Below are 21769 nucleotides of genomic sequence, written 5' to 3' on the forward strand. Positions count from 1 at the left end.
CACAGCCAAAAATAAATAAATAAATTTTTTTAAAAAAGATCCCTTATAAAAAAAAAAAAGAATAACTTTATAGTGGAAACTGGACAAACATTACCTCATCCAGGTAATCAAAGTTAACCTCAACAGTGGTAAGCCATACTGAGAGTGCATATCCTTGATATGATACGATGAGCACCAGACTTTACCCCTGTGGCCTTCCTCCCAGAAACCTATAAGGTCAGTCTAGTCATAAGAAAAACATAAGAGAAATCCCAGTTGAGCGGCATTCTAACAAAATACCTAACCAGTGCTCCATAAATTTGTCAAGGTCATCCAAACCAAAGGAGGTTTGAGAAAGAGTCTCAGCCAAGAGGAGCCTGAGAAGGCATGACAACTAAATGTTACGTGGTATCCTGGATGGGATTCTAGACCATAAGAAGGACACTGGGTAAAAAATAAGATATCTACATAAAGTATGAACTTCAGTTATAATAATGCACCAATATTGGTCATTAACTGTGACAAATATACCATACACTGTAAGATATTAAGAGTAAGGGAAACTAAGTATGGGATATTTGGGAACTCCCTACTCTCTTTCCAATTTTTCTGTAAAACTAACATTATCCTAGAATAAAAGGCTTATTTTAAAAAAGCAATGGGGAATTGGCTTGAAGTACAAAACTCTGCGCTCTAGAGCCCGTGAGCCACATGTACTGAGCCCGTGTGCCACAACTCCTGAAGCCCACGTGCCTAGAGCCCGTGCTCCACAACAAAAGAAGCCACTGCAATGAGAAGCCCATGCACCACAACGCAGAGTAGCCCCCGCTCGCCGCAACTAGAGAAAGCCTGCGTGCAGCAACAAAGACCCAGTGCAGCCAAAATAAATAAAATAAATAAATTTATATTTAAAAAAAAGTAACATCTCCAGTTTCCTCTTGTTTGGCACTTGTAACTCTTCAGACCATTTTACACCCACTGCTAACTTTCAGTACCTACTACTCCTGTTTGCCACGTGCTGAATGACTTGAACTACAACGTAATGGAAATCAGCCACCTCTTTACTCCTAACTGCCACAGTACACAAACACTGGCCAAATATAAAGGGAAAGGGAGAAAAATTTGAAAATGAAACAGACAGAGAAGAAAAGAAACACAAGCACGTTTATGTTGGAAGCGCCGGGGTCACCAGCAGGGACCTCCTGCAGTGCTGACCTCAGCCACTGGTCGTTTACCTCTGCCTAAAGGGGATGTTTCTGGAAAGAAAGGGTGTGTATCTCATAAACTCCCTCTTACATTCTAAGGCAGAGTTTATAAAACACCCACAGGACATTTGGGCTTTCTTCAGAAAATGTAGCTTACATTCATCCATTAATCAATCAATTTAGTGAAAGAAAAGTGCCATTTGGTTCCTCGGAAGTTAATAGGACACTCACATAAATCCTTTGGAAAGAGGATGGTGTAAAGCCAACTACACTAGTGTGCACCATCAATGCACCTCACTCAAAATTATCATCAATTATTCACGAATTCTAAGCCAGCTAAGCATTTGTGCTAAGATATAGATTCTTTAAAAATTTTCCACTTATTAACAAGAAGTGTCAAATACGACAGCAGGTGTTCACTGAAGCTACTGAAGAGATGAGTTTGAAGTGAGTCACCTAAAGTTTCCTGTTATAGATACCATGTGATCTTCTCCCAAGTTTTTGTAAAGAAAAAAAAAGTGCTTTCTGTCATCACTCTTTCTGCCTCAAACAACTGACCTCCAAACACTCAATGGTAATAGTAACAGTAATAGTATTTTACAACTCGAAATGGTATATACAGAATAAAGCATTTCTATTAAAGGCTATATCTCAGAATATGCTTTGCTACTATTGCTTTAAAAATGTTGGTTTCTTTGTAATAATCCAACAAGAAGCCTGTTCTGGGGATTTTGAACGAGGGCAGTTTTACAGCAAGGTTCTAATAACCATTTAGGCAAATGTTTGCTTCGAATATGCCACATTCATTGATTTACAGGGATGTCTATTAACAGACCTTATATACTACTGATATATTATAAATATTGTATGTATCCAATACTAATAAAGCAATATTTTTAAAGTTTCTCTTATTGGAGTCCTTATCTCATGTTGGACACTGTGTCTCAATAAGGAAACATCGCGATGTTTCATGCCACCATGAAAGGCAAAGGTCTTTCTGTCCATCTGCTCTGACATCCTTACTTGAATAGCTTGTGTCCTCATGGACTCAAAATGGCCACTGTGCTTCCAGTCATCACATTCATGTTCTTGGCAAGAAAGAGGCAAGAGGGAAAGGGCTTTTGCCTCATGAGGCTTTGTCTTCTTATGGAGGGAGGGAAATACTCCCTAGTAGTCTTATTCTTCCATCTCATAAATCAGAACATAGTCCCCTGTCTACTTGTAGACCAATCAGTGATCAAGGGGAATGAGATTGTTTTACCATGATTTGTTTTGACTAACTAGGATTTATCCTCTGGGCTGGGACAGGAACCTACCTTCTCTGAGATTAAGCAGTCTTACCCTCATAAAAAATATCAGGATAGTGATAGATGGAAATGAAGATGGTATTAGCTGTATGCTCAGCAGGCAAAAAAAAAAAAAAATAGGGGTTGCTACACAGTTCTAGATTCTAGCTGGGTAGAAGCAGTCTCAGTATATGCGAGTCCTTTCAGCTCTACTTGGTCTCTTATGGGCTAATTACGGAATCATAGCAGGGCCGAGCTCAGAAAAGGGAGTGACTTGGATGCCTTGCCTCCCCCAGCCCCAATTGCATCAAGGAAGCATATCCCAAAGCACCTGAAAGAGGTCTAACTTAAAAGACAATGATTCAAATAAAATAATAATAATAATAACAACAACGGGAACGGCAACAACTCACATATGTATGACACTTTGCAGACACATACAATCAACACATACAATCACATGTTAACTTGGCAGCCACCCTGCAAGGGAGATGTCAGGATCATAAACATTTCACAGAAGAGGGAACAGACTCAGTGAGGTGTATTAACTCATTCCAGATCACTGTGTCGGGGGTCCACAAACCACCCTAAGTTCAGTGATTTGCTAGGAGGACTTACAGGACTATACATGAGCATACAGTCATGTGCACGACTACGTTTTATACAGGGAGGAGACACAAAGCAAAATCGGCAAAGGAAAAGGCACATGGGTAAAATGTGGAGGAAACTAAGTGCAAGCTTCCAAGAGCTCTCTCCTGTGAAATCACACAATGTATGTTTCATTCCCCCAATTGTGACAACACCTGTGAAATGTGGTCTTCTGGGGAAGTTCATTAGAGATGCAGTACACAGGGTTTTTGTTGGGGGGCTTGTTACCTAGGCATCCTCTGCTGAGCACATACCAAAACTCCAGAGTCCCTGAAGGAAAGCAGCTGCTCAGCATAAACCACATTGTTTATACAAACAATCTAGGCAAAGCCAGCCACTCTTATCAGTTAGGGTGGTGGGAACCCTCCCCAAATCCAAGTTCCCACACAACAGCCAAAGGCCAACACCTCAAGCAGAGCTTTTTAAGGATAGCAGTCTCAGGTTTGCTATTAACTCTTTTCTGCACAATCAGAGATCTAGAATACTAGACAAAACCCCGGACTAGAACATGGGTCTTCTGTTTCCATATCCCATCATCCCCCTTTCTTCTTTTTGAATATAATAAAGGGAATTTCTAACATTAAAAAGAAAAGGAGTAGATATTGGGATATCTGTATCCAGTTATGACTGAAAAAGGAGGGGCTCAGAGAGTTCATATATCTTGGCCAAGATAAAAAAGTAATGACTGTGAGGGAGCTACAGAACTGGGATTCTAACATAGGCTTGTCCAAATGTTAAAGTCACATTTCCCCCCATTAAAACACACTGGTTTAACAGGGAACTCTACTCAATATTCTGTAATAACCTATATGGGCAAAGAATCTGAAAAAGAATGGATATATGTCTATGTATAAATGAACTACTTTGCTGTACACCTGAAACTAACACAACATTGTAAATCAACTACACTCCAATACAAAGTAAAAATTAAATTTAAAAAAAAACACACTGCTTTATAAAATTGATCATATAACAAATACATTATAAATTTTGATCACTGAATAATAAAAATACATGACCCTAATCTTGGCATACTGGAACATACACAATCAAAAGGGTTTAATATTTTAAGTATAATTTTGTGATATCTACAAATTAATATATTTCAAAGGAACTAGAGAAATGCAATGAAATTGAATTTTAAATAAAAACAAAAAGCAGAGATTAAATATACAAATTAACCTATGGAGAAAAAATATAAAAACAAAAGTAATTATTAAATAGAAGATAACATGATAAATGTTACAGTTTTGAATTTTATTTATTCCAGTTTTCATTGAGTGTGTGACCAGAGGAATTCCATTCAGGGAATCACAGTTTTAAGATCAGTTTATGAAATGCACAATCATTATTTAAGTTAGCATGCCAGTCCATATCCTAGCAGGAATAGAGGCACCTTCAAATATCAGTTATAGCATATGGTTATGCCAAGTGATGAAAAAAACTCCCTAAATAAAGCTTACAAAATGTCTATCATCATTGCAAGAAATTATAATAAACTCTGGACATGCAAGATGGTGAGCATTTATTTATTCATATTCTTTGCTTGCTGCATTTTCCTTGGGGAAAGCCAGCAGCTGAAATGTAGCCACGGTGCAGAATCTACAATAGGGAAAACAAGCACTTAGCAGGGTAACTGCATTCCAACACTGCTGGCCCACGGTTAGAGCAGGAAGCCATGACTCAAAGAGGAGCTGGTACTCTCTTTATGGTTCTAAATCCTGGAATACCAGAGCAATTATTTTAAAATTAAATACCTAAGAGCATGAGATATAAAACTCCCTGTTAAGTTTAGATATTATTAAGTCATTCTAATTTTCTATAACATAAGGAAGAATATTTGATTCACTGGTGGTGGTCTGGGAATAGCTAGGAAGAGATGAACTATTATCTTTTGGTAAGGAATCTACTCTTCAGTGAAATGAACTTCTCTCTCTCTCTCTCTCTCTCTCTCTCTCTCTCTCACAAATACACACACACACACACACACCCCAACAAGAACAACAAAACTGTCCACCATGTTTAACTCCTGCAACAGAACATTCCAAAGGAAAGATGATGATTCGTTCTGAAGAAAGGATTCATTAGGTACGGACAACACAGAAAAAAAAAAAAAGGTTGCTAGTAAACTCAACTACTGAATTCTTCTTCCAATTCCTATCTCAGACATTATACTGCTGTGGTTTTTTTATACTTCACAAGACTGATAAAGAACAAAAGTTGTTCATAAGCAGGAGATGTCCATACCAATCAAAAGCGCCAGAAAATGTTAGTTTCCTGAAGCTTTGACTCCTAAAAGTTTCTCCCACAAATCTCCCTGATTGACAGATACGTCTTTGAGTGGGAAAGGGGAAGTCTGTATTACATAGAAAACTCCAGAAAGGAAGTAAACTATTGCATAACTTTAGAAATACACAGCACATCATTACACTGATAACGCTTGTCTTGCAATTGCTAGTTGGAAGTGTACTTGAAACACTCAGCTTCCCAAGCAACTCGGATAATATTTTAGAAAGGCATCAAATTGGCCTTGCCTTCAAAAACTCAGGCTCTACTTATTTTTCTTCTTTTACATAGCTTACCATGCAGTTCTTAGATATTAAAAAAAAATTGATCACAATTCTCAAGTTAAAATATATAACTGAATCAAATTGTAAGACTGGAAGATGTCAAAGCTCACATGTTTTCTCAGTGCTGAGTGCTATTTTGCACAGTGCTTCTTTTAAATATTAAAGACAGTGATTGGGGATCTAATTACTTAAAATTTAAGGCTCCCTTCTTAGGAAGAACTTTTGGTCTTGCTGGTGATGCCAATTTCTAACTACAGCCTGAAACTGTAATTATATGAGAAGAGTGCCTAGATTATGATACCCTCTAGCCATGGAATTCTCTTTGGTTTTCCAAGGTGGAAATCCCTGTTTTGATATAGGTATAAGAACATAGTGGGGAAGATAAATTTGAGACTACCAGCACATTTCAAATTTATTATTTGAGGGGTTTGAAGACGAATACTCTTAATTTTTAAAACATCAGAATAAGCTCCTTTACTCTTTGCTGATGCGATAGTAAAGCTGTTTTCTCATTGGTAAAGTGAATTTAACTTCTGTACTTCACAAGCATGGTATAAGCCTAGGGTATTGATGAAAAATTACCCAGACTGGAGTGGGCACACGTTCAAGATACCTTCAGTATGTCAATGCCACTCAGGATTATAACACTGGACAGTCCCACAGTGGCTAAGTAAATGGGCTGTCTTTATTTCAAAGCAGCTACTTTAGTTATTAAATCTCAGAATGGTCAGTTCTAACTGAGCTCCTTCTCTCATAGAAATATTTTGTGCGGTATTAAGAAAAAAAATACATAGATAAAATTTTGATGAAAACCTTCAGAAATATGATCACATACTGGTCAAAGGGACAGAAGCTGAGCATACATATTTTGTTCTGCTTTTACCACAATCATCCTCAAGCACAACAAAACAAAACAAAACAAAACAAAACAATGTTTGGAGATTTGACGAATCCAGGAGCTAGCAACAGTAACCAAGAGGCACGTGAAAAGATGCTCAACATCACTAATTATTAGAGAAATGCAAATCAAAACTGCAATGAGGGGCTTCCCTGGTGGCGCAGTGATTGAGAGTCCGCCTGCCAGTGCAGGGGACACGGGTTCGAGCCCTGGTCTGGGAGGATCCCACATGCCGCGGAGCAGCTGGGCCCGTGCGCCACAATTACTGAGCCTGCGCGTCTGGAGCCTGTGCTCCGCAACAAGAGAGGCCGCGATGGTGAGAGGCCCGCGCCCCGCGATGAAGAGTGGCCCCTGCTTGCCACAGCTAGAGAAAGCCCTCACACAGAAACGAAGACCCAACACGGCCATAAATAAATTTAAAAAAAAAAAAAAATTAAAAAAAAAAAAAAAACTGCAATGAGGTATCACCTCACACCGGTTAGAATGGCCATCATCAAAAGACCTACAAATAAATGCTGAAGAGGGTGTGGAGAAAAGGGAACCCTCTTGCACTGTTGGTGGGAATGTAAATTGATACAGCCACTGTGGAGAACAGTATGGAGGTTCCTTGAAAAACTAAAAATAGAACTACCATATGACCCAGCAATCCCACTACTGGGCATATACCCTGAGAAAACCATAATTCAAAAAGAGACATGTACCACAATGTTCACTGCAACACTATTTACAATAGCCAGGTCATGGAAGCAACTTAAATGTCCATCAACAGAGGAATGGATAAAGAAGATGTGGTACATATATGCAATGGAATATTACTCAGCCATAAAAAGGAATGAAACTGGGTCATTCGTAGAGATGTGGATGGACCTAGAGTCTGTCATACAGAGTGAAGTAAGCCACAAAGAGAAAAGCAAATATCGTACATTAATGCATATATGTGGAATCTAGAAAAATGGTACAGATGAACCTACTGCAGGGCAGGAATAGAGACACAGATGTAGACAAAAGACATGTGGACACAGGAGGGGAAGGGGAGGGTGGGACGAATTCGGAAATCAGGATTGACATGTGTACACTCCCATGTGTAAAATAGATAGCTAGCAGGAACCTGCTGTATAGCACAGGAAATTCAGCTTGATGCTCTGTGACGACCTGGATGGGTGGGATGAGGCGGGGGTGGGAGGGAGGTCCAAGAGGGAGGGGAGATAGGTATACATATAGCTGATTCATTTCATTGTACAGCAGAAACTAACACAACACTGTAAAGCAATTATACTCTGATAAATAAATAAATATCTCAAAAAAAAAAAGAAAAAAAAAAACATGTACTGTATTTACCATGTACATAATATTCTGAAAGAAACAAAACAGTAAAACATCCACACTTCACCCTCAAGGAATTTGCACTCTAGTTGGAAACGAGATATACCCACCAGGTAAGAAAATAACTGTAATGGAATGTTCATGTGTGGTCACTGGGTTAGGTGTTTACTTATCCGAAGAATGTCTTTTATGCCCATTCTAAACATGAAGGAACTGTGGTTTTTTAACCTAAAGTGATTCATTTATGGGTAAGGCACCAAGATTAGATTCTAAGTCAGCCTGGAACCAAATCCACTTATCTCCATTATATCACACTGGTTCTGAAGAGTAAAATCAGGTACTAAAAATAGTCACAAGGAAGGATACAATTAAGTTCCAAAGAAATGGTAGATACTGTTTGTGCAAAAATTTCAGAAGGAAGAAAGATTACAGTGGGATGGAAGGCACTGCAGTCTCTTCATCAGAAATACACAGGGCAGAACGCCAGCTGGCTAACGGGTTACTGAAAATGTTAAATTAGAAAATGTTTAAAATACCTAGCATGCTCTCTAATACACACTATATACTTAGTTTTATTTACCTTTTTTTTTTTGGCCACACTGCGCAGCATGTGGGAGCTTAGTTCCCCAACCAGGGATCGAACCCACACCCCTTGCATTGGAAGCGTGGAGTCTCAACCACTGGACCACCAGGGAATTCCCTTATTTATTTACGTTTGTTAGTTGATTTGTTGCCACTCCCAGGGGGACACAAGAGTCGTGATAAGATAAAAGAGATAGTTTAAAGTAGTATTTAAGGCTTAAAATGTAACCTCAATCTCAGTTCTTTAACTTATTAGCAGGAGAACTCTGAGATTTTTCAAATCTGTTTCTTCATCTATAAAAATGGGAGAAAAATAATTTACAAGGTTGTTTACAAAGGATATTGAACAAAATAAACGGTATCATGCATAGAGCTTACCCCAGCGCCAGGCATACAATTAAGCATTCAGTAAATAGGAGCACTTATTTATAATCATTTTTGAAGTAGGAGCAGGATTTAGCTAAGTAGCAAAGGGAATATATTATCCTATAGGTCACAGGTATCCAATTTATTTTCATTGAAATCAGCATTAGTGAAATACAGATTCGAGCTTATACCCCCAATGCACATGAAGTTATTTATATATTGCATACATATGCTTCTATCATGGGCTAATATCTCAAGGCATTGTCTTCCCAAGAGGTCATGTCATCATTAATAATACTGCATGTAAATCCACATTTTAAATTGTCTACTTGATAATTCTGAATTTTTTGGTCTAATTCATATTGAATATGTGTATTATTGTTTATTATTATTCATGCCTTACAGTGAGGCTGACAAAGAGCTTGTACCCCAAAAAGCAGAAGGATGCTTACATAACGATACTACCGTCAGGTACTGTGGCTTAGAGATCTCTCGATGTCGCTTTTTATAGTTTAGAAAAAACGAAATTATATAATCTATAAATCTACTTAACAAAACTCCAATATCCTTCAGTAGCTCAAAATATTCTGAAAGCAAGTGAACCAGTGAGGGTGCCTCGTCTATAGACGCCCCCGTGTACAATTCCCACCTTGAGTGATAGCTGACCATCAGATAAATGATCCAGTGCGAAAGCCATTGACAGTTGATATATAAAATATTAGTTATGTTTAATTTCTCATTGATATACAATTTCTAATAGTTTATTCATGTGCTCTACTGGGTTATCCTGCCCACATCCCTCCGTTGGGATACCACTACTATGGAAACTGAAAACTGTTAAAGATGTTTAACAGGATTGAGACATAAAAAAGAAGGGGGGTGGGGCGGGGGAGTGAAGTGCACTATTTAGCAGCAATGTGCAGGATAGTTTGGAAGGATGAAAGAAGAAACAAGCAGACCAGTGAGAAAACCAATTTAGACTGCAGGCTCTATATAAAAGTTTGACAAATAAAAGAAAGTCAACCTCAGTATCCATCAACAGATGAATGGATAAAGAAGATGTGACACATATATACAATGGAATATTACTCCGCCATAAAAAGAAACAAAATTGAGTTATTTGCAGTAAGGTGGATGGACCTAGAGACTGTCATACAGAGTGAAGTAAGTCAGAAAAAGAAACACAAATACCGTATGCTAACACATATATATGGAATCTAGAAAAAAAAGAAAGGCTCTGAAGAACCTAGAGGCAGGACAGGACCAAAGATGCAGATGTAGAGAATGGACTTGAGGACACAGGGAGGGGGAAGGGTAAGCTGGGACGAAGTGAGAAAGTGGCATGGACATACAGACACTACCATATGTAAAACAGATAGCTAGGTTACAGCTATCTGTTTTACAGATAGCTATCTGTAAAACAGATAGCTAGGGAAACAGCTGCATAGCACAGGGAGATCAGCTCGGTGCTTTTTGACCACCTAGAGGGGTGGGATAGGGAGGGTGGGAGGCAGATGCAAGAGGAAGGGGATATGGGGATATATGTGTACACATAGCTGATTCACTTTGTTATACAGCAGAAACTAACACACCGTTGTAAAGCAATTATACTCCAATAAAGATGTTAAAAAAAAAAGTCAAGACCCAGATGGCGTCCATCTATCCCCCAGTCATCCCACATAGTATTTCTTGCCTAGTATCAGGATGACTGTGGCTATTCCGGGAGGACATCAACATAAGTTTTTGTGTGGGCATATACACTGTTGTCATTTCTCTTGGGTAGACACCCAGGAGTGGAATTGCTGGGTTATCGGGTAACTCAATGTTAGCATTTTGAGGAACTTCTAAACTGCTTTCCAAAGTGAAATTTCCAAATTTCACCAAAGTTCTTGGTGAAAATGAAAAATGCGTCTTTTATGTTTACTTAAAAACTGAAGGAACATTTTGGCCAACCCAATAGATATGACAACTTCCAGTGAGAAAAACAATGGAAGTTTCCACTTGTAAGTCTTTTTAATAAAAACTAGGTTTCTACTTACAGGTCTTTTTTAATATAGTTTCTCATGATTCAGGTATTTTACATAATTTTATTTTATTTGTTTTTTATTGTAATTATTTTTAAATTTAATTTTTAAAGAGAAGAATACCTTTCCTAGAAATCTCACGCACATCTCAGAGGCAGGATTGGGTCCCATGACTTCGCTCTAGGCCCAGTGGGAATGTTGAGTACAGGTGGACCTCGTTTTACCATTCTTCACTTTACCACGCTCTGCAGATACTGCATTTTTTTTTCTTTACAGGTTGAAGGTTTGTGACAACCCTGCATCGAGCAAGTCTGTCAGTGCAATTTTTCCAGCAGCATTTGTTCACTTTGTGTCTCTGGGTCACATGTTGGTGACTTTTTCATATTGCAGACTTTTTCATGATTATTATACTTGTTATGGTGATCTGTAATCAGTGATCTTTGACGTTACTCTGATGACTCTCTGAAAGCTCAGATGACGGTTAGCATTTTTTACCAATAAAATATGTTTTAAGGTATGTACAATACATTGTTTTTTTGACATAAGGTTATTGCACACTTAGTAGGCTAGAGTATGCTGTAAACATAACTTTTATATGAACTGGGCAACCAAAAAATTCATGTGACTCGCTTTCATGTGATATTGGCTTTACTGGAGTCGTCTAGAACCAAACATGAAATATCTCCAAGGAATGCCTATGTATGGCATTTCAGTCTCCAAAGTGGGAAACAGGCTCTGTGTACAAGGAAGGAGTGGGAACTATTGGCTGAGCAGTGTCTGAAGCACAGTGACATGAGAAAAGAAATTCCCAAAGGATAGAGTATAGAGAAATTTGTGACCTAGGAGGATAGCCTGAGTGAGGATGACACAGGAAGAAAAATGACTCCCAGTTTCTGAGGCTGAGCAGTCAAGGAAAGATAAACGCATGGATACAATAGAGAACACAGAAGGACCCACCATATCCAAGAATACTATTGCTCATCATAGCAACAACTAGGAACTTACACAGTGCCAAGCACTGTGCTAAAACCCTCGTGGTCTCATTTAATTCTCACTCGAATCCTTGTGATGAAATATTTTATGTAACTTCTTCCCAGAGAAGGCAATGAGCTCAGTTTGGAGGATTCTAGATCTGAGATGATACCCGGACACCCAAGAGGAACATGAAGACAGCAGCTGTGTCACGCTTGTCACCAGGATGAGGACTGCAGGGCAGTGCCTAGGAGTCATTCAGAAGAAGCTTAACCTAGGGAAGGCCAGCTAGCCTGTAGTGCTAAGGAGGGAAATAGAGTCATTTCAGCACCATGGAGACCTTCTACAAGAGTCAGACTATTCATGAGAGAGTTTTAGTGAAGAGAAAACAAAACACCAATCTGAAGTGAGCTTCTGGTCAAAGTCCTTCCCTCCCCAAACACATCTTTTCTCTTTTGAGCGCTGTGTGTTTTGAATTAAAGAAAGCCATCCTAAAATGTCTGTTTAGTTGACTTACATCATTGTGTCCTTCATTTGGAATATTTGTACAGAGAAGAGAAAGCGACTCTCTGAAAAGGTTCACACTGACCTAAACAAAGGAGCTTTGCATTTCTAGATCATTCCTAAGATCTATCAATACTGAATTCACAAGTGCCACACTTCCCTTTGTCTGCACAGACAGTAGTGAAATAGTAATTTAATTGTGAAGTTACTGTACCAAATCTCATGAGATTTTCCCAAAGTCTCATACTAATACCATTTTGTTCCATTAACTTTTATAATCTCCTGGCACTTGATAAATTCTACATTGTGCCATTATCTGAATATGACAGTCTTCTGTGAGTAGAAGCAAATGGAACTTTATTCCGCTAAGTCTTCAATAACAGTAAAGATAAAGGGCAGGGATGCAAATTATCTGACAATTTTTTAGAAACAAAAACAAGGGCGCTTTATTCTACCATTTATATATACAAGCTGCTTAGAAAAGTTTAAGTAAGTGAATTTTATATTTTAAAATAGTTAAAGGCACTTCTCCGGCAAGATGTGTGTGTGCAGACTTTGTTGTTTTACTTTCATCAACAGCACCTTGAATTTTCTACCTTATCTATCATAAAGTCCAGTAAGGCGTCAAGGGCTATGTGGAATGCTTAAGTCTAAAATAGATTGAATAAATTGGATTTGTGGGTGAGGTAAAATCTAGGGTCTGATAGCAGGTGGCCCCAAGTCTCATTCTGATAAGAAGGAAACAGAAAACACACATTTCTCTCCCTGGAGTACCACAATGAGATAAGCTGCACATAAGCTCTAGCCGTCCACAATATTAGATCACCCATCCACCAGGACCAATTACTTCACGGGACGAAGTTTTGATTGGGCCAAGTAGGAGGGTTCACAGTAGCAGAAAATCATGCAATGGAGAGAAAAAAAATATAGAAGAGCAATGGAAATAAACATAATGCTATAGAAGCTATTCCCAACATGTAGGATGAGATATCCTACGTACATTTAAACAATCTTCAGAGTTCATGCTTTGAAGTATCTGTGCTTTGTCTAAGAGGAAAAAAGCTTCAGTTTGGGGATCTTAATTTTCCCAAGTTTCATATCCCCATAGGATAGTTATGCATATTGTTATCAATAGAAATAGAACTAAATTAAGATATGTAAATTTTTAACGCAGCCTAATCTAAAAGGAATTGTTTTATTTTCACTTTCAAGGGTATGAAATCATATATAATGAATTGCCTGTAATTCATTTTCTATCACTCCAATCATTCAGATTCTATACAATAAATGTCTTTTTATAGAATTTTCGATACAAATTTAAATGATTTAATGTTTAAATCATAATGTTTAATTATCATAATGTTTAATTTAATGTAATGTACATTACAAATTTTAATGTATTTGGAATGTTTTATTGAGATGTGAGAAAATTACAGCATTAAATCAACCACTCACTATAATCTACTATTATTTTTATATTTAATTAAAAACCCAAAACATCCTTCATTTATAATTGACCTAGTTTTAAACAAGCAGTACTGACTCAAATAGCGTAGTATCAGTCATAATTATCAAGTACAGCACATAAACAACTGTTTTTAAATGGTATGAAAATATTATACATGAAATAATGATTGCATTAATAAATAAACAAATGGTGTAATACAGAAAAACAATGAATACTGGGTTTTTCCCCTCCTTTGATTATTTTCTGGTATTCTCTCTTACCTATAAGAGACCTTAGGAAATCTAAATGCTGTACTCAATGGTATTATATAAAGACAAATATAGATATACCACGAAGATAAAGATAGCTTGTCTGAATATGCTATTTAATGTTAATTGTTCATTTCACTTTTCATGTACATCAGATTACTGATAAGTTCTCAAAGTTCTATAACTAATTATAGAAAAAGGCATGTGGGTTTTGAAAGATTTAGATTAGTTCATCATTAAGATTTTAAAATGATTTGACTTTTTAAAATATAAAAACACATTTATACATGTTAATATTATTAGTTATTCCTTGGATCACTTTTTAAGTTTCTCTTAAAGTTTATATATTCTTTCTGAATGAGGGTTATGATCAGTTATTATTAAGAAATTTATATAGTTATTTACAGGTTACTCATTCTGTTTCAACAGAGTTAGCAGTCCTTTTTCACCTTGGAATCAAGTATTATAGCTGTCTTCTTATGTAAACTTAGACTATGTTTTTCCTGAATTTTTAAAATGTAAATATCTAGTAACTTTATATTGCATATAAAATTATTTCAGGTTCCACCAATACTTCATAGCTGTATGAAGTATATCTAGGTGTTTTTTGATAATTTACAAAATACAAAGATGAAAGTCTCTACTCAAAATATGTCTTGTTATTCAATTAAACCTTTTATTCCAATGAATTTTTGAGAACCTTCAAGTAAGCAAATAACCTTACTTGTTCCTTCAAAATTTTAAATAAAGTAAAATCTTTAGGATTCTTTCAATCATGTGATTTTCCTTTTATGTCAGATAATACATCTACAAATGAGTTTTATGAAACATGCTAAATTTCATATTATCATTTTTTTTCTCATAGACAGTGTTTTCTAGTTTCGCCAGCATATCAGAATCACTCGAAAATTTGTCATTAAAACAGAAAACTTTTCGCATGGAAGTTACATTTTCAGTGATATAAGCCCATGGCTTTTTTCTATGATGTAATACTTCAACAATAATTTTGCACAAACCTTTACCGAGATTCAGTGTGTAGAATCAAGTTACTACCAGTTGATTAATACAGCCAGACATAAATTGAGTTAGAAATCTCAAGTACTCCCAATTCAATAGTCTTTAGAAAAATTGAGCAAAATAACAATAAAACAGCGTAACCATTAACTTGCTCACAAATAGCATTTTTAGAATTTTTTGAATGAAAAAAATAAAGGCAAATGTTAATAGAGCCTTTAAAATTTAATAACTTATCAAAGATATAAGGTTAATCCTTCACTTTTATTAAGCTACTGAAAAGCTTAAGGACTTTTATAAGTCTTTTTCTTCTTTAATTCTAATTACTTCAGAAAGTTTACTGCTATTATTATTAAAGTAAGATGAATGACTATGATTGAATATATGAAGTAATTGATTATGTAAAATTTTGTGTGTGTTGCCTAAAATTTGCACTGGACCTTTACTGTCTAAAATATAACTAAGAACGTAATTTCTTAAAATTTTTCTTGTAACAAAACATCATTAGTAAGTGTGATCCCTGTTTAAAATGATAAAAACATTAATAGCTTAGTTGTCAAAAATATTTCTTGGACACACGATTTCAATTGAGACAGTCCCACCTCCTTCCAAATGCCAAAAAACACTATTCCCTAGCTATAGACTGGGACTTAGCCTAGTGAAACAAATACAAAGAAATTTTTTAGAGCAGGTTTAGGTTCACATTAAAACTGAGGAGGGGACTTCCTTGGTGGTGCAGTGGTTGGGAATCCACCAATGCAGGGGACACGGGTTCAATCCCTGGTCCGGGAAGATCCCACACGCTGCAGAGCAACTAAGCCCATGCACCACAACTACTGAGCCTGCGCTCTAGAGCCTGCGAGCCACAACTACTGAGGCCACATGCCCCAACTGCTGAAGCCCGCGCCCTCTGGGGCCTGCATGTCACAACTACTGAGCCCGCGTGCTGCTACTGAAGCCCGCGTGCCTAGAGCCCATGCTCCACAACAAGAGAGGCCACCGCAATGAGAAGCCCGCACACCACAACGAAGAGTAGCCCCTGCTCACCGCAACTGGAGAAAGCCCACGTGCGGGAACGAAGACCCAACGCAGCCAAAAAATTAAATTAAAAAAAAATATATATATATATGTGTGTGTGTGTGTGTATATATATATATATAAAAGTGAGGAGAACGTACAGATATTTCCTATATAATCTCTGCCCCCATACATGCATAGCCTTCCTTATTACCAACATCCCACTCCAGAGTGGTATATCTGTTGCAAATGATGAACCTACACTGACACATAATCATCCAAAATCTGTAGTTTACATTAGGGTTCACTCTCAGTGTTGTACATTCTATGACTTTGGACAAATATATAAGAACATGTATTTATCATTATAGTATAATACAGAGTACTTTCACTGACCTAAAAATCCTCTGTGGTCTACCTGTTGATGTTTCCCACCCCATCCCCTTACAACTGCTGATCTTTTTACTGTCTCTATAGTTTTGCCTTTTCAAGAATGTCATATAGTTGGAATCATACAACATATAGCCTTTTCATATTGGCTTAAAGTACATTATTGCAAGCTCTATAGTCTGGCTATACCATGGCTGTGTTTCTTTGAGATCTCACAAGCTTAATTCCCTACTCCATGAAGTAAGGATGTCAATAGTATATATCTTTAAGTTTTGGAAAAGTATTAGATGAGGAAAAGCACATAAAATGCTTAGCACATTGCTGCTTTGCATATTTGTAATGATGGTCTGCCAGTCTTGAATTCTCTCAGCTTTTTATGCCTGAAAAAACTCTTTATATCACCTTTATTTTTGAAAGAGATTTTTGCTAGGAATAGAATTTGAGGTTGAATTTTCCCCTCTCAATATTTAAAAAAGTTGCACCACTGTTTTTCCTCTTGCATTATTTTAGATGAGATGCCTGTTGTCTGCTGTCATTTATCTATTGTACCCTATTTGTCATGTGTCTTTTCTCCCAGACACTTTTTTTTTTTTTGAAGATTTATTGATTTATTGATTGATTGATTGCTATGTTGGGTCTTCGTTTCTGTGCGAGGGCTTTCTCTAGCTGCGGCAAGTGGGGGCCACTCCTCATCGCGGTGCGCGGGCCTCTCACCATCGCGGCCTCTCTCGTTGCGGAGCACAGGCTCCAGACGCGCAGGCTCAGCAGTTGTGGCTCACGGGCCTAGTTGCTCCACGGCATGTGGGATCCTCCCAGACCAGGGCTCGAACCCACGTCCCCCGCATTAGCAGGCAGACTCTCAACCACTGCGCCACCAGGGAAGCCCCCTCTCCCAGACACTTTTAAGATTTTTCTCTTAACACTAGTTTTAAGTAATTTGATGTGCTTTGGTGTACTTTTCTTTCTGTTTCTTGTGCTTGAAATTCACTGAACTTCTTCAGAGTATGGGTTTATACTTTTCATCAAATTTGGAAATTCAATTTCCAAAAAATTGGATTTCTAGCCATATTTCTTCAAATATATATTTTCGTCTGTCTCCCTACTTTTTCAACTTTTTCTGAGCCTCAGTTCTACATAAATTATACTGATTAAATTGTTCCACAACTCAAATGATGCTCTGTTGTTTTTTCCCCAGTTATTTTTTTCTCTGTGTTTTATTTTTGATAATATCTATTGCTATGTCTTCAGGGTCATTCACCTTTTCTTCTTCAGCGTTTAATATACTTTTAATCCCATTCAGTATAATATTTTTCATCTCTAAAAGTTCAAATTGGTTCTTTTTTTAGACCTTCCCTGTCTCTTTTTATGTGCATGCTTTCCTCTACCTTTTAGAACAAAAGAGTATAGATTTACTAGCTGTCTTGATGTTCTTGTCTACTAATTCTATTATTTGTGGCAATTCTGGGTCTATTTCTAATGACTGATTTTTTCCTATTTATTATCAATTGTCTTTTCTTGCTCCTTTGTGTGCCTGATAATTTTTTATTGGATGTCAGACATTGTCTTTTACATTGTTGAGTGCTGGAGGATTCTCTATTCCTAGAAATATTTTTCATTTTTGTTCTCGGACACAACTAAGTTATTTGGAAACAACTTGATTCTCTTTTGGCTTGCCTCTACACTTTGTTATGCTGAAGATTTACTCGACGCTCAGTGTTTTAGGTCTTTTTACTCTGGCTGGTGGGAACATAAACTCTTTGTGGCCCTGTGTGAGCTCCAGGTATTGTTCTGCCTGTTTCTTTCTGATAATTCTTCCTGGACTCTGATGGTTTTCTCACAGGTAGGCGCTGAGCCATATTTAGCTGAATTCTTGACAGGAATCGTTCACTCTGTGTGTAGCTCTCTTCTCCCCAGGACTCTACCATAGGCATTCTATCCGTTTTGGCTTTCTTCATCTCTGAACTCTGTCTCCTAAACTCTGAGAGACTTCCAGGCTCTGTTTAGGTTTCCTCACCCTGCAATGAACTTTTAAAATCCTTCTAAGAAGCAAGCTAGGACAATCATTTGGCTCATCTTGTTTGTTTTCCTTCTGTCAAGGATCACTGTCCTGCACTTCCTGTTGTTCAGTGTCTAATTGTTGTTCCTTATGTTTGTCTACATTTTTTTTCAGCTGTTTAAAGTGGAAGGGTAAATCTGGTTCTTCTTATTCCATTACGGCTAGAAGCAGAAGTCCTTTATAATATACTTGATGGGGTAATACTAGTATTAGTGGTAATCATCATCATCAGATATGTACAATGATGCCAAAAATTAGTAAAACAGCTTTCATCCTAACTGTCTTGCCATCATGACATAAACTACATGTACATGAAATACACATTTATGGGGTAACTGAATAATGAGAATAAAGGAAAGATAATATATATCAAATGGAAAAAATGTTCAAAATTTGATAAGACATGGAGGAAGAAGGAATGGAAGGATAAAAACTCTGGTACAACTGTTTAGACCTTCCAAGTGTCTCCTCAGAACATGAGAGACAACAACTGCACTGAACTTCGTGCCTAAGTGCCATGAACGTCTGTACTGTCAAATAAAAAGGAAGTTTCTTGCCCCACAAGGAGAAAGAGAAGTTTACATAACAATAACAATAGCCAACAACATTTATATAGTATTTACTAAGTTCTAGTAATTGTTCTAAGCACTTAACATTTAATAATCATTTAACCCACAAGGACACTGTGAGATAGATACTGTTATTAATCCTCAGTTAAAAGATGAGGAAGAGTGCAAAACAGAGTGGTTGAATAACTTACCCGAAGTCAGATAACTAATAAGTGGCACAGCTGGGATGTGAAACTCATCATTTGGGGGCTATATTAAGAATCCCACTAATTTGCAAATGTTCCACTCTGAGGGTAGATAAGAAACACAGAATGACAGAAAAAAACAACAGAAGGTATGGAAGGGAGGGAGGGAGATGGAAAAGAAGAAAGAGGGAGGGAGGAGAGAGAGCACACATTAGAAATAAGATTAGAAATTCAGAGAATTCAGAAATGCTCTGCAACTGTACTGATCCCAAGAATATCAGGGTTGTGCTGAAATCAAATCAATTTTGCTAGGATACGGAGAAAGTTACCAGGAAAGTAACAGCGAAAAGGTGATATACAAAAAGAAAAAAGAAAAAAAATGTGCTACAATCAACTGGAATGTAAATAGGTGAGGGAAAACAATTCAACAGAAGGGAAGATCTCTATATAGACCTAGAAGAAAGTAAACCAAAGTGATTGATCCCATAATTTAGGCCTATCCAGGCTATGACAAAGCAGCAATGGTAGCCTGGTCTTTTTGTGGAGACAGGACCTGAAAGCTAGAGTAGATGGTTACATGCTCTTGGTGGACCTTCCGTTATTTTTGCTAAAGTTATATGCTCACCATTCACTCATCCACCCCGTCCTCTAGAGTCTGACTACTCAAAAGTATGGTTTGTAGAGCAGCAGCGTGTCCATTACCTGGGACCTTGCTAGAAATACAGAATCTCAGGTCTATTCCAGACCTCCTGAATCAAAAATTACATTTCAACAGGATGCCCAGGTGATTCTGTAGGCATAAGAAATGTTGGGGCCTGGAGAGAAAGGGGTCACAAGACAGGCAAGGTCTCTTTCCACCCCTTTCATCACTGTATTCCCAGAGCCTAGTTCAGGTCTACACATAATAAATGCTCATCACACTTTTTTTAATGAATACATTATGGCTATTATTAGTAACACTTCAGGTCTGAAAACCAGCCTTGTTTTCTGCCTTGACTACCTCAACTCAGTGAGATGAACGTGTTAACTACTACACTATGGAAACACGATTATCTCAGTTCCTAGTGAGCTCTTCCCTGCTAAAATCCTACAGCTACTGAATGCGCATCTCAGCTGGCACTAATTAACATCATGCCATGTTTTAGTCTCTATCTTTCCGTATGTATGTGTCACTGTACATGTGACATCCCTCCAACTAGAGCGAAACCTCCCTGATGGCAGGGATTACATGTACTTCCCTTAGATTACATATCCTTCCCTTAAATTACATATCCTTCCCTTAAATAACTGGTTATATTGAAAGCTATCTAGAACATACATACTCATGTAGGACAGCCTATAAGGCAAACTAAAAATACCTGTACACTGTAGGGTATAGTAATAAAGTATAAGTTTAAATACTAAGCTGACCTGGGGTCAATTCTGACTTCCACTAGTTCTCAGCATTAAACGCAATAGATATTTAAGCCTTCTGAGCCTCAGGTTTTATCTTTAGGGTGGAGATAATGGCACATTTCAGAGTGCAGAGCTTCCTTAGATACATACGGCTAGTGCTATAACTCATCAGCTACTCCTATTCTTCTACCTTTGGAGCTCTTAGTCCAAGATATAAAATAATAATGCATAAAGGGACTATTACACCAATAACCAAGCAAGAACATGAAATATTTTTGTTTTGGTCATGTGTAGGCAAGAAGGAAAAATCAGAAACTGCCACTTTGTCTCATTACCTATTTTTCATAGAGAGTTTAACAGTTCAGACAAGACTTCCTTTACTTTGACAGAGACATGATTTACAATCTGATACACCTACCAGTTCTCTCCAAGTACTGGCTGTTTGTTTTTATAAACATGTATTTACAAAGGTTAAAGGTTGATGTCGTGCAGGTGCAATATCAGCCACTCACAAACGATTTCTTGGAAAGGGAGTATTGTGAATAGAAGGATAAAGAGAGAGAGTAGAGTTTGAAATGAGCAAATTGCAAAGGAAGGAAGTGTCTCAAAATTTCTCTCCATATAAGAGGACTACATTACGATTCTAATAAAATATTGTAATATATTTTTCCCCTCTCACAGCATCAATTAGTTAGAGACGCTTTGTAGTTGATGATTTCCTCTTTTGAAATGTAAATGAACACTTGAAAGTTGAGTCTTATTCAATCTTCCTGCAATAACTTTTATCAGCTAATCAGCTAGGTGTGGATCTCCACACCTAGTTGAGATACGCACATAGTGAAATCACTGAAATAGGAAAGGAAATAGACCCAGATGAAGTACTTTCCATGTATCTCAACAGAGAGGCAACTCATTTTGGGGAGGTCATTTCTTTATTGTGCGGGATCCTCCTTGCATAACAGGATGTTCAGTACCCAAGGTTCCTGTCCTTGATATGCCAGCGATGTTCCCTAGTCATTACGGCCACCCAAAGGACTCCTTTTGAGAACCACTGCTTGCTTCACCGAGAG

The sequence above is a fragment of the Eschrichtius robustus genome, chromosome 12 (genome assembly GCF_028021215.1).
Source record: "Eschrichtius robustus isolate mEscRob2 chromosome 12, mEscRob2.pri, whole genome shotgun sequence".
Lineage (NCBI taxonomy): Eukaryota > Metazoa > Chordata > Mammalia > Artiodactyla > Eschrichtiidae > Eschrichtius > Eschrichtius robustus.